Source organism: Tachysurus vachellii, chromosome 24, assembly GCF_030014155.1.
Source record: "Tachysurus vachellii isolate PV-2020 chromosome 24, HZAU_Pvac_v1, whole genome shotgun sequence".
NCBI classification, from domain to species: Eukaryota; Metazoa; Chordata; class Actinopteri; order Siluriformes; family Bagridae; genus Tachysurus; species Tachysurus vachellii.
The window spans coordinates 16232710-16252050 of NC_083483.1; the positions used below are offsets into that span (position 1 = coordinate 16232710).

Genomic DNA, 19341 nt, shown 5'->3' on the forward strand with positions numbered 1-19341 from the left:
CACACACAATATCACATGATTCTACAGATGGTAACAACAAAAAAAACAACAGTGATGCAGACCACCATGACGACATCACCGCCATCTTTATCCTATACATCAGGTAAAATACATATAGTTAAAATGATATAAAAACTAATAAAATCCCATTTTTTTGGCAGTGCATCCAGATTTGCTTTTGTTAAGTGATTTTTGTGGTTTGGTTTGTTTCAGGAACCTCAGTGATTATCATTCTTTCAGTCTTTGTGGTTCTCCTGCTCTTTGCTATTGTTCTCTACTTGTTCATTAAATGGAAACGCAATACACACGGTAACAATCATGTCTGCAGTCACACCACAACACACCACACCGCACCACAACACATCACAAATCACACTACACCACAACACACCACACCACACTAGACCACAACACATCACACAACACACCACACCACACTACACCACAACACATCACACACACACCACAACACATCACACAACACACCACAACACAACACACCACATCACACAACACCACATTTCTGATCGCAGAACATTTAATGTGTTTATTTATTTATTATTTTAAACGACATTTTCAAATTTTCTCTGCTTTTCTCCACAGATCTCAGTTCCTCTTCTAACACTGATCAGTTAAATAACAGACAGGTGAGCTATTCTTACTGACCGTAGAGCTAAGAAGACTTCTCTCTTCCCTGTATTTAGTAAACATCATTAATCTCTAGCACAATTTTTCAGCACAATGTGACACAAACTGTTCAACATTGTGTTGCTATTTGTTTCCTCTTTTTACATCAGTCGTTATTGACTTGACTACAGAGTCACTGGATTTAAATCATTGATATTTTATGAGCTGTCACAGTATTAGAAGGTGAAGGCAGATGTAAGTGCAGAAAAGTGAACCATGAAGTGACAAAACAAACACTAGGCTTAAAAACTACAGACATTAGGATCAGGATTACTGAAAGTGAGCCACAGACACACAGTGGAACCAAAAGCAGAATATTGAGCAAACACACACCAGGTGAGCGTGAGCATGAAGGGAAAAGGTAAAGACAAGAAGGTCTGCCCTCTGGTGGTCAGCTGGGGAGATGTCTGGGTTAGCGGTGACAGATTTTACATTTACCAGCATTTAGCAGACGCCCTTAACCAGAGAGACTTACATTTTATCTCATGTTTATACAACTAAGCAATTGACGGTTAAGAGCCTTGCTCAGGGGCCCAGCAGTGGCAGCCTGGTGGATGTGGGATTTGAACACACAACCTTCCGATTGGTAGTCCAGCACCTTAACCACTAACCATTAAGCATGCTTGATATTACAGTTCAAATTTCCAGCTATAGAATTGTTCCCCAAACACAGATCCAAAATAATATTCCCTTATATTATATTCTTTATCAAAGAACATAGGACCTATTTTCGATTCCCAGTTCCGGTTCAGTGTCTTAATTGCTTTTCTGATGTTATGTAAAATGGTAAATTATTCAACCATTTAATCAACACATTTTGACCAATCAGAATCAATCAGTGTGTTGATCATTGTTTGAGAACATGTTATATAGAATTATATGATTATTTTCATATTATTTGTCTCCTTATTTCTGTGATTTTACTTTCTTTAGCTTGGACATATTGCAGAGGACTGTGATAATATTAAAGACTACAGATTTTGTACGGACCTACATGCGGTTTTCAACAACACTGAGGCACCCACTGATCCCTCGGAGTCACCTACTGGGGTTAGCAACATTTTCAGATATAATGTTATTAAAATGCACATTCACATTCATCTCAATTATATCTGTATTATTTTCTCCCTTGGTGGATATTTCTTCAGCTCGAACACACTTCAGAAGATTACGAAGAGATTGGTGACATCAGTTATCATCTAGACCCATGCAGTGTTAACACCATTACTGAGACACCAGCTGATCCCTCGGATCCTCCAGCAGATCCCTCAGATCCTACAGCAGATCCCTCAGATCCTGCAGCAGATCCGACTCAGAACCTCGAGTACACCTTGATTTCACACTGTTCTGAATTTGAAACTGCTTCTCGCTCTGCAACACAGGAGACAAATGATACAGAGTGATTTCTCTGTCAATCACCTGTCCTGAATCCTGACTCCTGATTACTTTTATTATAGAAGATGTGAAGTACAAGTTGTTGTTAGTAAAATAATCATGTGTGTTAGATACGTATGTTTTACTGTAACTCCATATCATCTGACTGTATTATAGCAGAGATGTCTTACTGTAGGTTTCATTATATGATATTATGATACCAATATCAATAAATAAACCTGTACAATACTAATGTGTCCTTATATTAATGTGCTACACTTAAATAGGAAAACTATTAGCTGGTTTTGTTGCAAAGATTCACGGATGAATGAACTGCAACAGCTCATGTTTACAGTGTGGCTCTTATATAGTGTCTTCTATTTACATTTATATTTACATCATTTATCAGATGCTTTTAATCAGTTCAACTGACTGAAGTGCTTTACAGTCTTTATTAATAACACATGCTCCTGCTAGTCCAGTAGATCAGTGAACCATCTGAGATCCATCAGTCGAAGCACCCAGTTGGACTGGTACAGAATGAGAAGAAAGCAAGATGAAGACTTTTTTTTTTGTCTTCAGGATTCACATAATGACAGGAACCTCAGCCTTCATTGTTTAATGTTCTGTGTAATTAAAATATTTAATATTCCCAGGTTACACAGATGCTGTTGTAAAAGTGTGCAATTGATTTAATTGAATGAAAATCAATCTAAAACAATCAAAACCAAATACAGAAATAACAAACATATGTGAAAGAAGTCAGATATACACACAGTTAAACAAGAGGAAGCAGAAATATGACACATATTTTACTATTAACCTCTTGTGAGCCGAATGTCCTCATATGAGGACATAACATTTTCTCACAACTTCATTGTCTATATATATTTATTGTACCAACCTTATATGAGGACTGTTATGTATAATTATTTTGCGAAACTGCTTCCTTGTAAACACTGATTAAATTTATTTGCAATGTAAATTGTAATGTACACAACAGTAGTATACGGGTTTCAGGAGGTTAACAGCTACATCAACCTTCATGAGTAATAAATGTAAGCTGTGTGTAAAATACAGTCCATAATCAAAAGGGACTTATATATAAATAGACATATACATATTCTGAATGTTCCAGGTGTCATATATTTTTGACAAAAAATTAATTTTTAAAAACTATATTAAAATAAGATGGCTTACTTTTTCCCTGTTGTGCTGTTGTCAGGACTGTTGTGATAAACATGAATCAACACATTCTGAACAATCAGATTTGAGAAATAAATAGTACAGCGACATAAAGAATGGACTTTATCCTTCAAGTTGGCAGTTATTAGGCCCATCAGTAAGAAACCTAATTTAGATCCTAATGAACTATCAAATTTTATATACACAGTTATATATCTCATTAACACCAAAATAACTGTGCGTTAAATAGATAAAATATTGGATGACACGAAATTTTCTGTTGTTAAACTCTGATAAGACAGAAATATTACCTATCGGTACAAAAACCAGTAGACGGTTGATGTACTGTTACAAGTAGCTCGACAGTGAAAGACCTGGTGTTTATTAGACAGTAACTTGTCTTCATCATATCACTCTTATTACAAACACAGCCTTCTTCCACCTTAGAAATATTGCCAAGCTGAGAGACATCCTGTCTGTATCTGATGCTGAGAAGCTAGTTCATGCTTTCATGACCTCTAGACTGGACTATTGTAATGCATTACTAGGTGGTTGTCCTGCATCTTTAATAAATAGGCTACAGTTAGTCCAAAATGCAGCTGCCAGAGTTCTCACTAGGACAAGAAAGTATGACCATATAACCCCAATTTTATCATCTCTACACTGGCTACCTGTTAAGTTTAGAATTGATTACAAACTGCTGCTATTTTCTTATTTAGCTCCCAAACTTTATAATAGTCTTCCTGATAGTGTTCGGGGCTCAGACACACTTTCCCAGTTTTAATGTAGATTAAAAACTTACCTCTTTAGTCAGGCGTACACATAATACATCCCATAATAGTGTGCACTATGACATCAGACCAAATGCACATTATCACAATAATGTTATATCATAATATAATATATAAATGGCTGCTAAAAAGAACAAATAACTCAGAATGATTAGCATTCTGATGAATGCTAACTAGCTATTTACAGTAGCATAAACACAGGAGTTGCTCTTGTTCTTGTAGATGTCTGTTGGAGCTGCACCATAAGAGCTGGTCTCAAAACTCACTGCTGCATACACTGGACTTTCACCTGATTTCACCACTGATGGTGAAGTAGCACTGACTGCTGAGGGTAACTGAGCTGTGGAGTAGAAGTCCTGATCAGGAGAATCTGATGGGTTTTGTGCTGTAGAATAAACAGTTGTAGTTGTCGGTAATTCAGTGTTGCAGTAAATGGTTTCAGAACCATCAGGGAGGTTTGTGGATAACTGAGCAGTGCAGTATATTGTGTTAGAAAGAGATCTGCTGTCTTTAATCTCCTCGTAGTCATAGACTGGTGCTGGAAGCTGAGCACAAGAAGGAAAAGAAACAATTATATTCAATTTAGTTACAAAAAAAAAAAAAAAGCTCTTAAAAACAGCTCAAACAGATTAAAGTCTTAAATATGGTCTAAAATCTGTATATATTTCATTTTAATTCATTTACAGTTTTTTTCAATCGCTAACAAGCGCTTACCTATACTTAAGATAATTTTTCTAAACTCTTAACACAGACTTACACCTACAAAACACAATTGGCCAAATTGATAATTTTCCTCTCAAAAACACATTTTGTTAAATATATACTAACTCTCCATTTCAAAACAGAACACATCTTTCTCTGCACACACTAACTTTACCGAAACACTGGAAATCTGACTCAAAATGAAATTATTCTGTCAAAGAATAACACTTGTTTTCACTTCACAAGGTATATGCAGTCAATCAAAGTACACCAGGTTTCAAAATACTGGTTATTGTTGACATTAGAAAAACTGCATAGACTTTTATGTTTCAGGTAACATGCAATCCACCTTTTACACAAAATGTCTTAGTTGGGAACTGTATGTCCACATGTACAGTAATGTTCACATTCAAACGCATTCCAGTAAAAAGAAAATCAGTTATTTTTCAGTAAATCAGAAACACAATATAATAGAACAGAAAAAGTTTTACAGTATTGCTTACAGTGAACAAAATATTATATATAAGAGCATTCTGAAAAACAAAAAACAAAACAAAAAACAAAACAGCAAAAAACCCAGATAAGAAGGGGGGAACTAAAAATATCATTAATGTATTAATGTATCTAATCCCTGCGATCTTCATGGTTAGGCCACATGTTTTCGTCAACATCACATCTGATATCATCCAAGGCGATGCACCTGGGATAAAACCGCTTGGTATGTCGGATCCACCCTTGGCAATCTTGAACTGTGATGTGCCTGCAGCCAGCATCCATGGCTTCAAGGAGGGACATCTGGTCAGGTGGTCAGAAACCTTCCACCTCCATGCAGAAAATAACTCCTCTATGGGGTTGAGGAAAGAAGAGACTTACCAGTCTTGGGTGGACTTAAAACCATGCTGTTATTGCTTGCGAATGATGGAAAGCAACATTGTCCCAGGTAATTACAAAGGTCCTCATGTTTTCACCCTCCCGATCCTGCTCTGGTACCAGGCGCTGGTGGAAATCATTGAGAAAGGCAAGGAGGCGCTATATTATAGGGTCCAACCTGACATCTGTGAAGGAGTAATCCTGCATTTGCCATTGCTGCACACATGGTAATGTTTGCCCCTCTCTGTCCTGGCACATCAACTGTGGCCCTTTTTCCAATTATATTTCGTTCACGTCGACGCCTTTTGGATAGATTGAATCCTGCCTCATCTATGTAAATGAATTCATGAGGGGCCTATTTGGCCTTTAATTCCATAACTCTCTGAAACAAAGTTTATGTATATCATGTCATTACTGTATACCATACTGTACTGTAACCTATTACTGTGTAGGTTACCTACTTGCAAAGAGCAAAGCTGGACATTGAATTGAATATACACTATACCTGGACATATTGTCGTCGTAGCTCCTTGACTCTCTCACGCACTCTGTGTTTGGACAATGTCCGTGTAATGGTTGTGAGGCTGATGCTTTCTATATTGCCAAATATCTCATGGTACTCCACAATTCTAGTTTTAATTTCATGCAGTTGAAATATTGCATTATTTGCAACAACCATTTCTATAATGGCAAGCTCTTGATCATTATTGAGGAGCTTTCCTCTTCCCCCAGAGGGTGGAAGACGTTGCATTCTTTAGAGGGGAAAAAAATCAACATATGCATTACTGTATGACCTTATTGACATGTCAAGTAAGAATAGAAATAATCCAGGTAAAATGCAATACTTACCTGTTGGTTTGTTGAAAGATGCGAATAATGTAGGCAACTGTTGACCGCCTCAAATTGGGTTGCACTCTTTCACCAGCCTCTCTTAGTGAGAGACCGTGGTTGATTACATGGTCAATGATAGTGGCACGAATTTCATCACTGACTACTGTTCTTGCAGCCCTTGGAATGCCACCACCACGCATTCTTACACCTCTACCTTGCCCTCTCCTTGGGTCTGCTCCTCTTCCTGCACCTGCACCTCTCACTGCACCTGCACCTCCTACTGCACCTCTCACTGCACCTCTCACTGCACCTGCACCTCCTACTGCACCTCCTACTGCACCTCTCACTGCACCTCTCACTGCACCTGCACCTCTCACTGCACCTCTCACTGCATCTCTCCCTGGCCCTGTATCTCTCACTGGAGCTGGTCTTCTCCCTGACACTCCCTCCGCTCTTCTTCTTCCGCGTCCAGACATTACAGTATTTGTCTTTTTCTGTTTCTGTTTCCAAAAACATCACTCCTCAAAGTCCTCATTTTATAGTAATAGAAAAAAATAACCCCTGCCACTGAGTCTAAGCCAGACTGGAATCAGCTGTGGTTGGCCCAATTCACCCAACATAAATCAGCTGTGTGTCAATTATTCAATTGTTTGTTTATTATCAGCTGAGATATATTGTTTTTGAACTGATATCATTGCAAAAGAAGAGGTTTTTATACTGCATCTAAGGTTTGGAATATTGTTTTTGCTATTGTGGGATGTTGTGTGTTAACATTCGTGAATACTACAAAAACAATCCATAATTTTGTTGGGAGGTATAACTTGTCTGTTAAGAAAATGTAAGCATTGTGGAAATGTGTTCACTGATTGCATATTGTGTGAAAATGACATGAAATGTGTGAATGGTATGGCCACAAAAGACTGATGCTGTGCTAATTGTGTTTAGAGTTTTGAAAATGTGACAACTGTTTGGACAAACGCTTGTTAGCGACTGAAAAAAACTGTAAATGCCAGATGCTTTAAATCCACATCTTTATAATGTTTAATAATTTATCAACATTCTGAAGTAATGAATTCGGCCAGGGAGAAACACAGACACGTGACAGAGGTACATATAATATGGTACTTATTAATATATTTTGGCAAAATGAAACTGATTCATATGTACAACATTTGGCTGATTTAATGGATAATATTATGGGTTTTATTTCTAATTATATCTATGCTTTCATAATTATTTATTATCAAAATATTTGTGGACATTGTGAAATACTGAATTCAATAACCTTTACATCAGAAACCTTATCCTTGTGCTGTATTACTGTATACTGCACACAAGATTAAAATAAACCCAGATCATGACTGTTTAAATATGTGTTCACGCACTGGGCACTTTATAGCAATGCCAGACCATCACTGAGTAGTATTAGCACATTCATGTAGTTATCTAATCACCCAATCATATGGCTGCAGCACACTGCCAAAGGTCACACAGATACAGGTGAAGAGCTTCAGTTAAAGTTCATATCAAACTCACAGAAATTCCCTCCTGTCAGTGAGTCATGTTCTGGGTTGTAAGGAGTGAAACCCACTGAGGTCTTCTGCAGTTGTAGCCTATACAAGGTTCAATGTTTTATGCATTACACCCAGCAGGTTGTGAAATACTTAAAACAGCCTGTGTGATGTCAACAACAGTTAAGGTAACAGACATCAGACATTTTCCTTCCTTCTGATTTACATTTACAGCATTTAGCAGATGCCCTTATCCAGAGCAACGCAGGTTTAATTCATACAACCAAAGGTAAAGGGTTTTGCTCAAGGGCCCAGCAGTAGCAGCTTGTGGGTCACCTTCCAATCAGTAGACTAACACCTTAGCCACTGAGCTACCACTATACCATTCTGATGTTTGATATGAACATTAACTGAAGCTCTTAAACCTCTATCTACGTGACTTTATGTATTGTGCTGATGCCAAACGACTGGCTGATTGGATAGCTGTGTGAATGTGCAGGCGTTCTTAATAAAGTGGACATCGAGCATGTGTGTGTATATACTGTATGTAAAGGGCAGGCAGTCACAACCTTAGTCTGCCAGAAAGGGGAGGCAGAGAGCTGTGTGAGAGCTCTAGACTTTCATCTGTGCTCGTTTGTCTCGTCTTCTCAGTATAGCCACACTCTTGGGCACCAAAACTTTAATTTCTTAGTTAACTTTCTGTAGTAAACAGTCAAAGGTTTCTCCTCTGCAGTCTAACTTCTTGTTCTTGTTCTCACAAGCTCCACTTGACTTCAGTCCTTCTGCTAACACACTAGTAACACACACATGTTCTAACCTAAGTTGTGGTTCACTCAGTTTGTTCAAGTCTCCTGTACACTGATGCCTGGGTTCAAATGTGGTGTGAGTGAAATAATTATTATAAATCTCACAGCCAAGTCCTCAACTAGAACATAATCAGGGATTAACTTTAAGTCCTTTTAACCTTAAAGGTTCTGTACAAATTTCATCAGCATGTAATGTTTGGTTTTGTGCAATCCATCATGTGACCTCATCGTTATTTCTGTGGTTTTGTTGAAATCATTCATTCATTCATCTTCTACCGCTTATCCGAACTACCTTGGGTCACGGGGAGCCTGTGCCTATCAGGCGTCATCGGGCATCAAGGCAGGATACACCCTGGACGGAGTGCCAACCCATCGCAGGGCACACACACACTCTCATTCACTCACGCAATCACACACTACGGACAATTTTCCAGAGATGCCAATCAACCAATGGACTGGGGGAGGAAACCGGAGTACCCGGAGGAAACCCCCGAAGCACGGGGAGAACATGCAAACTCCACACACATAAGGCGGAGTTGGGAATCGAACCCCCAACCCTGGAGGTGTAAGGTGAACGTGTTAACCACTAAGCCACCGTGCCCCCCTTTTTGAAATCAGCTTTTAGAAGAACACAACTTACCACATGGGGGTTTGAGGAGCTTTTTAACGATTGGGCTGAAGATGATGCTGAAAGTTGGGAAAAAATACAAGCAACTGTTTTAAAGATGACATTACGACATGTGAAATAAAAATTATAACAGCAAATAATATAAATAAATAAATGTATACAGTTTGCAAAGGGTGCTTGTCTCTATGGACCTCATGCATGTACATTTCTCTCTACTTGGAGGATTAATGTCTCTGGAGACTCGTTTAATTTACTCTACTTTACTAATTATGTGAATGTGAATAAATGCCCTGATTAATAGTGTTAAAGTGTTTACAAACACAATAGAAGTTAAACACTCATCACCAAATATGCATTATAAAAATTAAAATGTTATTTAGAGAAAAATAATTGCAATTGTGAGTAATAAAATGAAAATGTAAAACATTAAATATTATTATTACTATTAGTACTATTAATAATATTGAACTCCTATTGGCTATTCACAAATTTGTCAGTATTATGACAATCAGGCTTAAAAGCATTTAGTCACCTTTAAAAGTCATGTGATGTGTAGTTTCTACAGGAAATGTATTTTGTGTGTGTGTGTGTGTGTGTGTGTGTGTATTTATATTACACACATAAGTGACACCTCAGTGTTGTGCGTCATTCACTGTGTTCACCTTTCATGAGTTAATTCTGACTTTATTAACACATTAAGTAGTTGTGTGAATGGAATACAGTACCTTGGGTCTTCTTTTTCCACTGAATCAGTCCAGTAAATAAAAGGGCAATGAGAAGCAGCACGAGAACAACAGACACGGCAGTGATGACAGGTAAAGTTTGGAACCCTGGAAGAAAACAGAACAATTAAACTTTAGGTTTGTGTATATGTGAGTCTGTGTATGTGTGTGAGTGCATGTGTGTGTATGTGTGCACGTATGTGTGTGCGTGAGTGTATGTGTGAGCGTGTGTGCGTGCAAGCGTGTGTGTATGTGCATATATGTGCATGTGTGTGTGTGTGTGTGTGTGTGTGTGTGTGAGAGAGAGAGAGAGAGAGAGAGAGAGAGAGAGAGAGAGAGTGGGAGAGAGGGCGAGAGAGAGAGATTATGACTGGTGTTTATTGTAAGTGTTTGTTGCCTTTTTGGACTCATTTATCTGTAATGTTGCTCCCATATAAAACAGTTCGGCTCAAGCCCAGACATTTTTAGGGTCATGATTGAGGACAATGTCCCGTCCAGAGAAAAGCTGTTTCTTGAGGTTTTGTTCAAACCCACCATCGAAAATACCCTCTCTAATTAATATGTTTTTTTTTTTTCATTGGTTGTTGCGTTATTAATATTAATCGTGATATTTTCTGATTGGCTATTGTGTAGCCTCCTGCCCGGTTCCATAGAGACAGTGGTGCGGACAGATACATTTTGGGCACTACGGCTTATTAAATATATGATAAATAGTCAAAAAGTTTTTCTGCGTGAGAAATACAATGTGTGGCGGGATCGAGACAAAAGACCCAAATGAGGGACTGTCACTCTCAATGCGTGACACTTGACAGCCCTGTGTGCGTGTGCGTGAGTGTGTATATGCGTGTGTCTGCTTGTATGTGTTTGTGTATGCACAGGTGTGTGTGTGTGTGTGAGAGTGTGTGTGTGTGTGCACGTGCATGTACAGGTGGTGTGTGTGTGTGTGTGTGTGTGTGTGTGTGTGTGTGTGTGTGTGTGTGTGTGTGTGCTGATGTGGTTGTTTTGTGGCCTTCAGACTGGATGTTTAACTTGATGTGGCTGAAACTGGAATATTTGGTCATATAGGAACTGTCTCTATTCTGTAGTCTGTATTCTTTCATGCTGATAAAAGCTTTGGCTGAAAATCTCCTTGTAAAAAACATGAGTTTACACACTTTTTGGTGATTATAAACCGAACACAATCCTGAGTTCATGTAGTTAGAGTTGTCTGTTGCTGTAACATTCTAACACTGTACATGTTTTACTGTGATGTAGAATTAACACTGTAAAGTTGTGCTTTGTTTAGATTTAGAGTAGGTTTTATTACCCCGGGGGTAAACACCCATACTTACACCGCTTCTACATTAGACTTGTGAAACCTTCCTGTAGCCGGAGATAGAGGTGGGGTTAAGTGTGTAAAGGGTGTAAAGCTTTATTGTGTATTACATCCAGCACGTCTTCCTTTTTGTTATTCGTTTAACATTTCCCAAACAGAGAGCATGTCTGCAGCGCTACAGCTCTGTGATCTGATTGGTTCTTGCCTCATGGCTCAGTTTAACTGCATTTTGTGTAGATATGAGCTACAACCTAAAACATGGCATGTTTGATACACTTCCTTCTGGAGTTCATACAGAGTTTCCTCACTGCATCAAAACCCCTTGTAGAGTTTGTTTAGAAGTCACCTCGAGTCAGATGACCTCGAGTCAGATGACAGTCTGAGTTCATTCACCTTAAAGACGTGGACAATAATTACCTGAAAACATTCAACCACACGGGATCTACATACAGTATATCTTTAACTTTCAAATAAAACCATTAAAATAAAAATGCTGTCAAAAGAGCAGATGTTCTAAACCAACATGTTGGGTTGTTGCCAGAATAACTCAGTATTAAGACCTGTAACCTACCCAAACTGAGCACAAGACCACAGTGAGGCAAAGAATAACAGAGTTCTGTTCAAACGAACTAAACACTGCATGAGTAAAAACACCCTGGAGACTGAAACCGGAAAATTAGACTTCACATCTGTCCAGACAACCAACCCACTGTGAGATAAGTGTGAGTGCACCAGGTGTAGAGGGGAAGTAGACCTTTGGGTGGGAATGTTACTGTGGCTGCAGCTTTAAGTTTCACAAACAGTTCTGTATTCATTTCAACAGAAATCCTGAGAATACAATACAATTCTATTATTATTATTATTATTATTATTATTATTATTATTATTATTATTATTATTATTATTATTATTATTATTTGGGAAAAACCTGCAAAATATGAAACAAATAATAATAAATACTTGTGAAAAATATACTGCCATAAATGTTTTGGCCTAAATTGAGTTTTCTGCCTGTAATGTGTGTATTCTGTCTGTAATATGTATATTCTGTCTGTAATGTGTGTATTCTGTCTGTAATGTGTGTATTCTGTCTATAATGTGTGTATTTTGTCTGTAATGTGTGTATTTTGTCTGTAATGCGTGTATTCTGTCTGTAATGTGTGTATTCTGTCTGTAATGTGTGTATTCTGTCTGTAATGTGTGTATTCTGTGACATGTTCATCATTAGAAGGTGCTGTGATGTTGATGGTTAAAAGGAAATGAAAACATGGTAATGGGTCTACAGTTACTTCCTGTCAGTTGTTAAAGCACAAGGCAGAGCAGCAGGTTTAAAATAACATGGTAGATATTCTACATACCCTGAGATGAGGGAGTGATTGGGGTTTTGTGGAGAGTATAAGTTAATAACTTATCTGAAATAAAAAAGAGACAGATTTAATGATGTGAGAAAAATGTGAAGAAGAAGTCAGGTAAAAAAGTTTATACCTGTTACTGAATGTGTCGTGTCCCCATGGGTTGGAGTGAAGTGTGTGGTGTGTGAGACAGAACTCATGGTGGGATCAACTGGAAGAAAGGAAACAGTCCATTTATCACTCTGAGTTTACACTCTTATTAAATCAGGTCTATTGTACAGAACATCACAAAAGTCTCCACAAGAGGAAATGAAGACTTTTAATACATTTAACTTCATTTACAAAACATTTCACACAGATTCAACTCTCTACCATAATGAACGTGTGTGTGTGTGTGTGTATGTGTGTGTGTGAGTATGTCAGTGTGTGTGTGTGTGTGTGGGAGTGTGAGTGTGTATGTGAGTGTGTGTGCGTGTGCGTGAGTGTGTGTGCATGAGTGCAAAAGTAAGTGTGTGTGTGAGTGTGTGCACGTGAGTGTGTGTGTGTGAGAGAAAGAGAGTGTGTGTGTGTGTGAGTGTGTGTGAGTGTGCATGTGTGCATGTGTGTGTGTGTGAGGGAGTGTGAGTGAATGTGTGTGTGTGTGTGTGTGTGTGTGTGTCTGTGTGTGTGAGTAAAAGACTTTTGAATAAATAATACTAAAGTGTTAGTTTCCTCTCTGTATGGAGATTTTTGGGACACACTGCACATAATCTGCCTCAATAACAATATTTAATAATCAGTGAAATAATGTGTGAGATTTATTTATTCTCTGTGTAACACTCACCTGTTTTAACCTGCAGTAGAATCTCTGTGTAAATATCAGGTGATAATATCCGCTCTATCACACACCAGTAAGTGCCTCCATCCTCAGGTCTCAGATCAGTGATGTTGACGGTGAAGACTCGGGCTGTTTTGTCATCATACAGAGAAAATCTGGGGTCTTCAGCAGGAGATCCAGATTTAACAGGAATGTCTCTATTCACCACATAGGAACATTTACCTCTGCAGAGATATTTGTTGTTATCTTCATATCCAGATTCATAGGGGCATTTAATCTGAACTGATCCTCCTCTGTATCCAGTTACTATAGTTACAGCATCAGTACCAGCTGGAGAATAATATACAGTGGAATGAAATATGATCCAGGAAGATGGTGCATCAGTGTAAGAGAAGAGGAAGGTACACAAGTGATACGTATGTGTTAGAATATCATATACACGTATTATTACACGTATAATACACGTGTTATAAACACCAAACTCTCATCTTAATAATCTAAATCAAACATGTCAGACATCTGATATCTACTTTAGTTGATAAAGATATTAAAGCCACATTTTGTGTTGATTAACAGGAAGAAGAGAGATGAGGTTGCAGGTCGACCGCTCTGATAAAACATCAGCCCTGATCTTTAAACATGTCACATGTAGTTAAGGACTAGTGTTAGAACAACTCTTCAATTTTACACTGTAAATAAACAGAGATCATGTTCACTTGTGTCATGGTCACGTGGTCACTTAAACATGTACTTGTCTTCATGCACTAAGTGAAGTGAAGCTCCTCTGTGTGCTTTTGAAGCTAAACACAAAGTCTCAGCAGCCCTGAACTTCACTACATTAAACACAGGAGCCCATGAATACAAGGTCTGTGCTAAATGTCCAATTCTTTAATGTTACACTTACAATGAAGATTAATGTGAAGTGCTTTTACTTACCTGGTGTCAGGAAGAAGATGAAGATGAGGAGGATCTTCATTCTAAATCCAGACTCAGAAACTTCAGAAAATAAAAATGATAAAATATTAGTTATACAACACTCCAGCACTGTCCTTGTCTCTGTGACTGGGTGTCATTTTGTGTGGCGTTAGAAGAAAGCAACATCATGTCCACTTCCACTTTTGAGCTGCTAACAGAAAACCACTCAGGAAGTGTGTGTCAAGTGTTGAGTGTCGTTGTTACAACAGCTGCTGTCAATGTAACAGAAACAAAAGAACAGAAAACATGTTTCTGATACTAAACTAATGACCAGTGGAGTTGTGTACCGCAACGTAACTGTGATGTCACTTCTTTGTTTTTCCTCTCAGTCTGTAGAGAGTTTGACTATATAAGAGTTTGTAAAATGTTCCAGTCTGAAACTAGATGTGCTCCAGTGATTAAAGCAAAGCCTTGACCTTCAAAAATCAATGCATAATGGCTTGTGATGGTCATAAAGTGAAGACCTTGACATTATGTGAACCGAATGAACAGACAGTAATGTTTTTGTTTGTTTTCTGAGATCTTCTGCAATACAATGACATCACCATGTGGATCAAACTCTGCTCAAGTACAAGAGCATCACAAATCTTGTTCTTTGTAGGGCAGTCGAGGCCTTCTATCACTTCTATCAGGCTACTTAAGAGTGAAGTTGTTCTTGTGAGCTGTATGTCAAACACTTTACCTCATTAATTAGCATATTAGTAGATGTACTAACCACCACTCAACATACTCATACACTACATGGGTGATGTGTAAAACAATTCCCTGACAGCTGCAACACACAGAAAACCTCCCTACTGCTCAATACAGTATGTACTCAAAAGATAAGTCTCTCGTGTCCAACCGCTGAGCAAAAAGTAAAGAATCAGCAGAAGTGGATGTGGTTAACAACTGTTGCTGTTGTTTTGATTGTAGTCACTTCTTCTGAAATAGTGTGAATGCTCAGATTTTTCTCTAATCACATTAAATAAAATCTAAAAACATGCTGGAAATATTATTAAATATTTTATTAATATAAATATTCAGCTTCATGACTGAATGATATCCTCTACTATAAAGTGCTCTTTGTAACAGATTTGTCACCATTTCCTTCTTGTTTATGCTACAACTGTGGGTTTACATTGTCAGTTACATTCAGAGCACGTCTATTAAAAAGCTGCTTTTATTTAAAAACCAAGAAAGGAAAGCGCTTAGCTTGTGACACTAACATTCTCAGCACATCCTGTGTGTAATCATGCTAGCTGGTTCAAGTCATGCATCTTTGCTGACATTTACTTCATTAACTGGTGATGTTTTTGTATTGTGTACTTGTGTATTTAATACCACAGCTGAATTACTGCTGAAAAAAAAATGGATCACAACACAATGGTTCTCTAAAATCCTATGAAAACTAGAACAATTCTCAGATGTTATTAAAGAGAGCAGGGTGTGTTAGCATGAGATGCACTTTGTACAGAGTCGTCTTAACACCTCAGTCTATATGTGTGAACACATGAACTCTCTACTTTATCAACACCCAGTAGGACAATGTGTCAAACTGTTTAACTGTAAAACAAGAGCTAAAACACACTCTTATTATAATATATATATATATATATATAATATAATATGTTTTCCTGTGCTCCTTAACATTATCTGGAACAGAAATGTTCAGTGTTACATTACATTATTTTATATATGTTTTCCCCATGTTAATGTAGATCATACTTTAAATATGAAATAAAAATAATCAAACCTATGTTAAATGTATTATTAGATTACTTACTGTCTCTTACTTGTGTGAGAGAAACGATGAGTGTATGAAAGTGTCAGGACTTGGACATTCTCTGCCGGAACATTAGGGGGGGTTCTGGCAGTGTGTTTTCTGTCACGTGGTTGTAAATGGTATATTTATTATGTTTATTTATTTCTGTCAGAGAACGGGGGTGTCTTCACAGATAAAAAGACCCAAATGCAGGGATAACAAAATAAAAACTGAGATTTTATTAACAAAACACAGAAAATTAATACAGGAAACAGGAACCGAAACACAGAAGCCAACAAAAAAATGAGGACCCCACAAATCTGACTGCAATGCAGAGGAAATAAATACACATAATAATAAAACCAATTACAACAGGTGAGTATTACAAGACACACTGCCAGAATGCCCCCTAATGTTCCAGCAGAGAATGTCCAAGCAGAAGTAATGACAGAAAGTGTGAATAATCAAATTTCAATACTGTGATGTTGCAGCAGAAGTTTGTCCTTTATTCACAATAACAGTCATGTGGTTACAGAATTCACACACAGAGTAAATATATTTAAATACTGACATCCAAAGTGACATCATATGTTTTATATGTTAATTTGCAGTGAGACAAAATAAAATATGTATTTGAGCAACTTTTGGCTGGTTAAAGTAGCTGTACTGTGATTATATACATGTGCTTCATCCTGGTCAGAGTCACAGTGAGTCAGGAGTCTATTCCAGGATCACTGTGTGCCAATCAGGACGTCATGCTGTGTTTGACTAAAGCTCAGAACTCAGAGGAAAAACAAAGAAAACTGGGACCTCAACTCAGAATTCCTACTCAGAGAGTCAGGAGGGTCTCTTCATCCCAGAGTTTATCATATGACTTCAGACTTTTTGGTTGTTAAAAAATACACTTTCATAAAGCGGTGTAGGGGGAATGAAATACATGGGGACAGGATGATAATTAGTAATAAACTATAATACCACACACACACAATACAGGTTATATATGTACGTTGTGTTATGGCTCAACACCCGTAACATACATACATATATATATATATATATATATATATATATATATATATATATATATATATATATATATATATATATATACACATATATATATATATATACATATATATATATATATATATATATATATATATATATATATATATATATATATATATGTATGTATGTTACGGGTGTTGAGCCATAACACAACGTACATATATAACCTGTATTGTGTGTGTGTGGTATTATAGTTTATTACTAATTATCATCCTGTCCCCATGTATTTCATATATATACACATATATATATATATATATGTGTGTATATATATATATATATATATATATATATATATATATATATATATATATAGTTTTTATTTAAATGAAAATGAAAAATTGTTATTTAAATGAAATAAATTTTAACCACATGATCCTATCATCGTATTATTTACTGCCATTTACTGCATATTAAAGCTTGGTGAGCCGCAGGAGGCTCGCGGGCCGTGCAATGAGTAACACTGATCTATCATGTGGGATCTGTCAGCTTTAATCTTAAAAAGTCTGACTTTAGTCCAAATTGTATTACAGCATGTCTAAGGCAAATGGCTGATTAAAAAATTCCCTGAATTATTTTGTACGAGTTTTCTGAATATGGCTCGTCTACGCCTGTCTCTGTATTATTATTGAGTAGATCTAAAGATGTTGAATCATACATGTTAAGTGCATCATAGATCCTGCTTAGAGCCTGTTTTTGGACTGATTTACATTAAAGAAGTTGGAGGGCAATATGAGAAATAATTAAAATTCAATTCGATAAAATTCCAAAGTTGCAAATACCTATTAAATCTGATTTGGGGATTAAAACACTTTACCAACTGTTCAAAGGATGCAAAAGACAACATTAGGTTGTTGTTTCGATAGGAAGAAATTGTGAAACAAGATTCCAAGTCCAAAATGTGACCTTTGGAGCTGCAGGAGAGTGAAAGAGAAAGAGGATTCACTATCTCATACTCCACCAACTGTGAGCCCCATGATGAGTCATGGTCTGAGACATGGGAATCAAGTGCCAGGCTTGAAAATAAAGCCAGACATGAGCTGAATTTTTTCAGAGAGAAACTCTCATAATTCACGTGACCAGCTACCTTGAGAGCTCCACTAGCAAACATACAATGCAAAGAGTGTGTGATTTGTCATACATAAAAAAAAAAAATAAAAAAAAAATTGAAAAGATCCAAAGCACAAAAGAGTAAATTCAGAAAAAGAAACAAAAACTTGCAGCAAGAAACAAACAATGGGGTTACATTAATCAGTTTGACAGCTCAAACCAGTCCACTTGGATGGTGAACAGAAGTATCAAGAATCTTAATGTTTATTGATCTGGGACAGAGTCTGGTAGACTGAATCTGATTGGTTATCAGTACTTGACAGAGTCTGGTAGACTGAATCTGAATGGTTATTAGTACTTGACAGAGTCTGGTAGACTGAATCTGAATGGTTATTAGTACTTGACAGAGTCTGGTAGACGGAGTCTGATTGGTTATTAGTACTTGACAGAGTCTGATAGACGGAGTCTGATTGGCAGGTGGTTGGGTCTAAACCTATGTAGACAGATTCAGGTACACTGACATTTTCTCTTGTTTGAACAGGAAGTACATTTTGATCATTTTCATAATCTTCATTTGTCTGAAATCGAAAATAAAAAACATTAAAATGTTTGTAAGTAAATTGTTTGTGAAAGTAACATCTGAAGCAAATCACTGGCCTGTACCTCTCTGGTAGATTGTGTCACTGTTCCAGAGCCTGAAGATAGAAGAGTTTGCTTTAAATCACATTCTCTAAAGACAGTGAACAAAATTACAGTCCATTCATTTCACATCCATAGTGTGGAGGAACTATATGTCCACGTGTTAATGAATATCCTTTCTACACTATGCATCGTTGAAGAATTGCTGTACTGCTTTTTATAATTTGTGTGACTTTTGATCAGTTGTTTTGTGGGTTCAGTGATATCTTTCACA

The 19341-nt window shown here is 37.2% G+C and overlaps 1 long non-coding RNA gene and 1 pseudogene across 1 annotated transcript; one reads left to right on the forward strand and one right to left on the reverse strand.

Annotated features, from left to right (window-relative positions):
* Positions 1–2718: 2718 nt before the first annotated feature.
* LOC132839518 (CMRF35-like molecule 1) overlaps positions 2719–19341 on the reverse strand; it is an 89001-nt pseudogene continuing 72378 nt past the window's right edge.
* Positions 10048–14300, forward strand: LOC132839560 (uncharacterized). Its single transcript, XR_009647739.1, has 3 exons — positions 10048–10200; positions 13895–13992; positions 14168–14300. It is a non-coding gene; the product is annotated as an uncharacterized LOC132839560 (long non-coding RNA).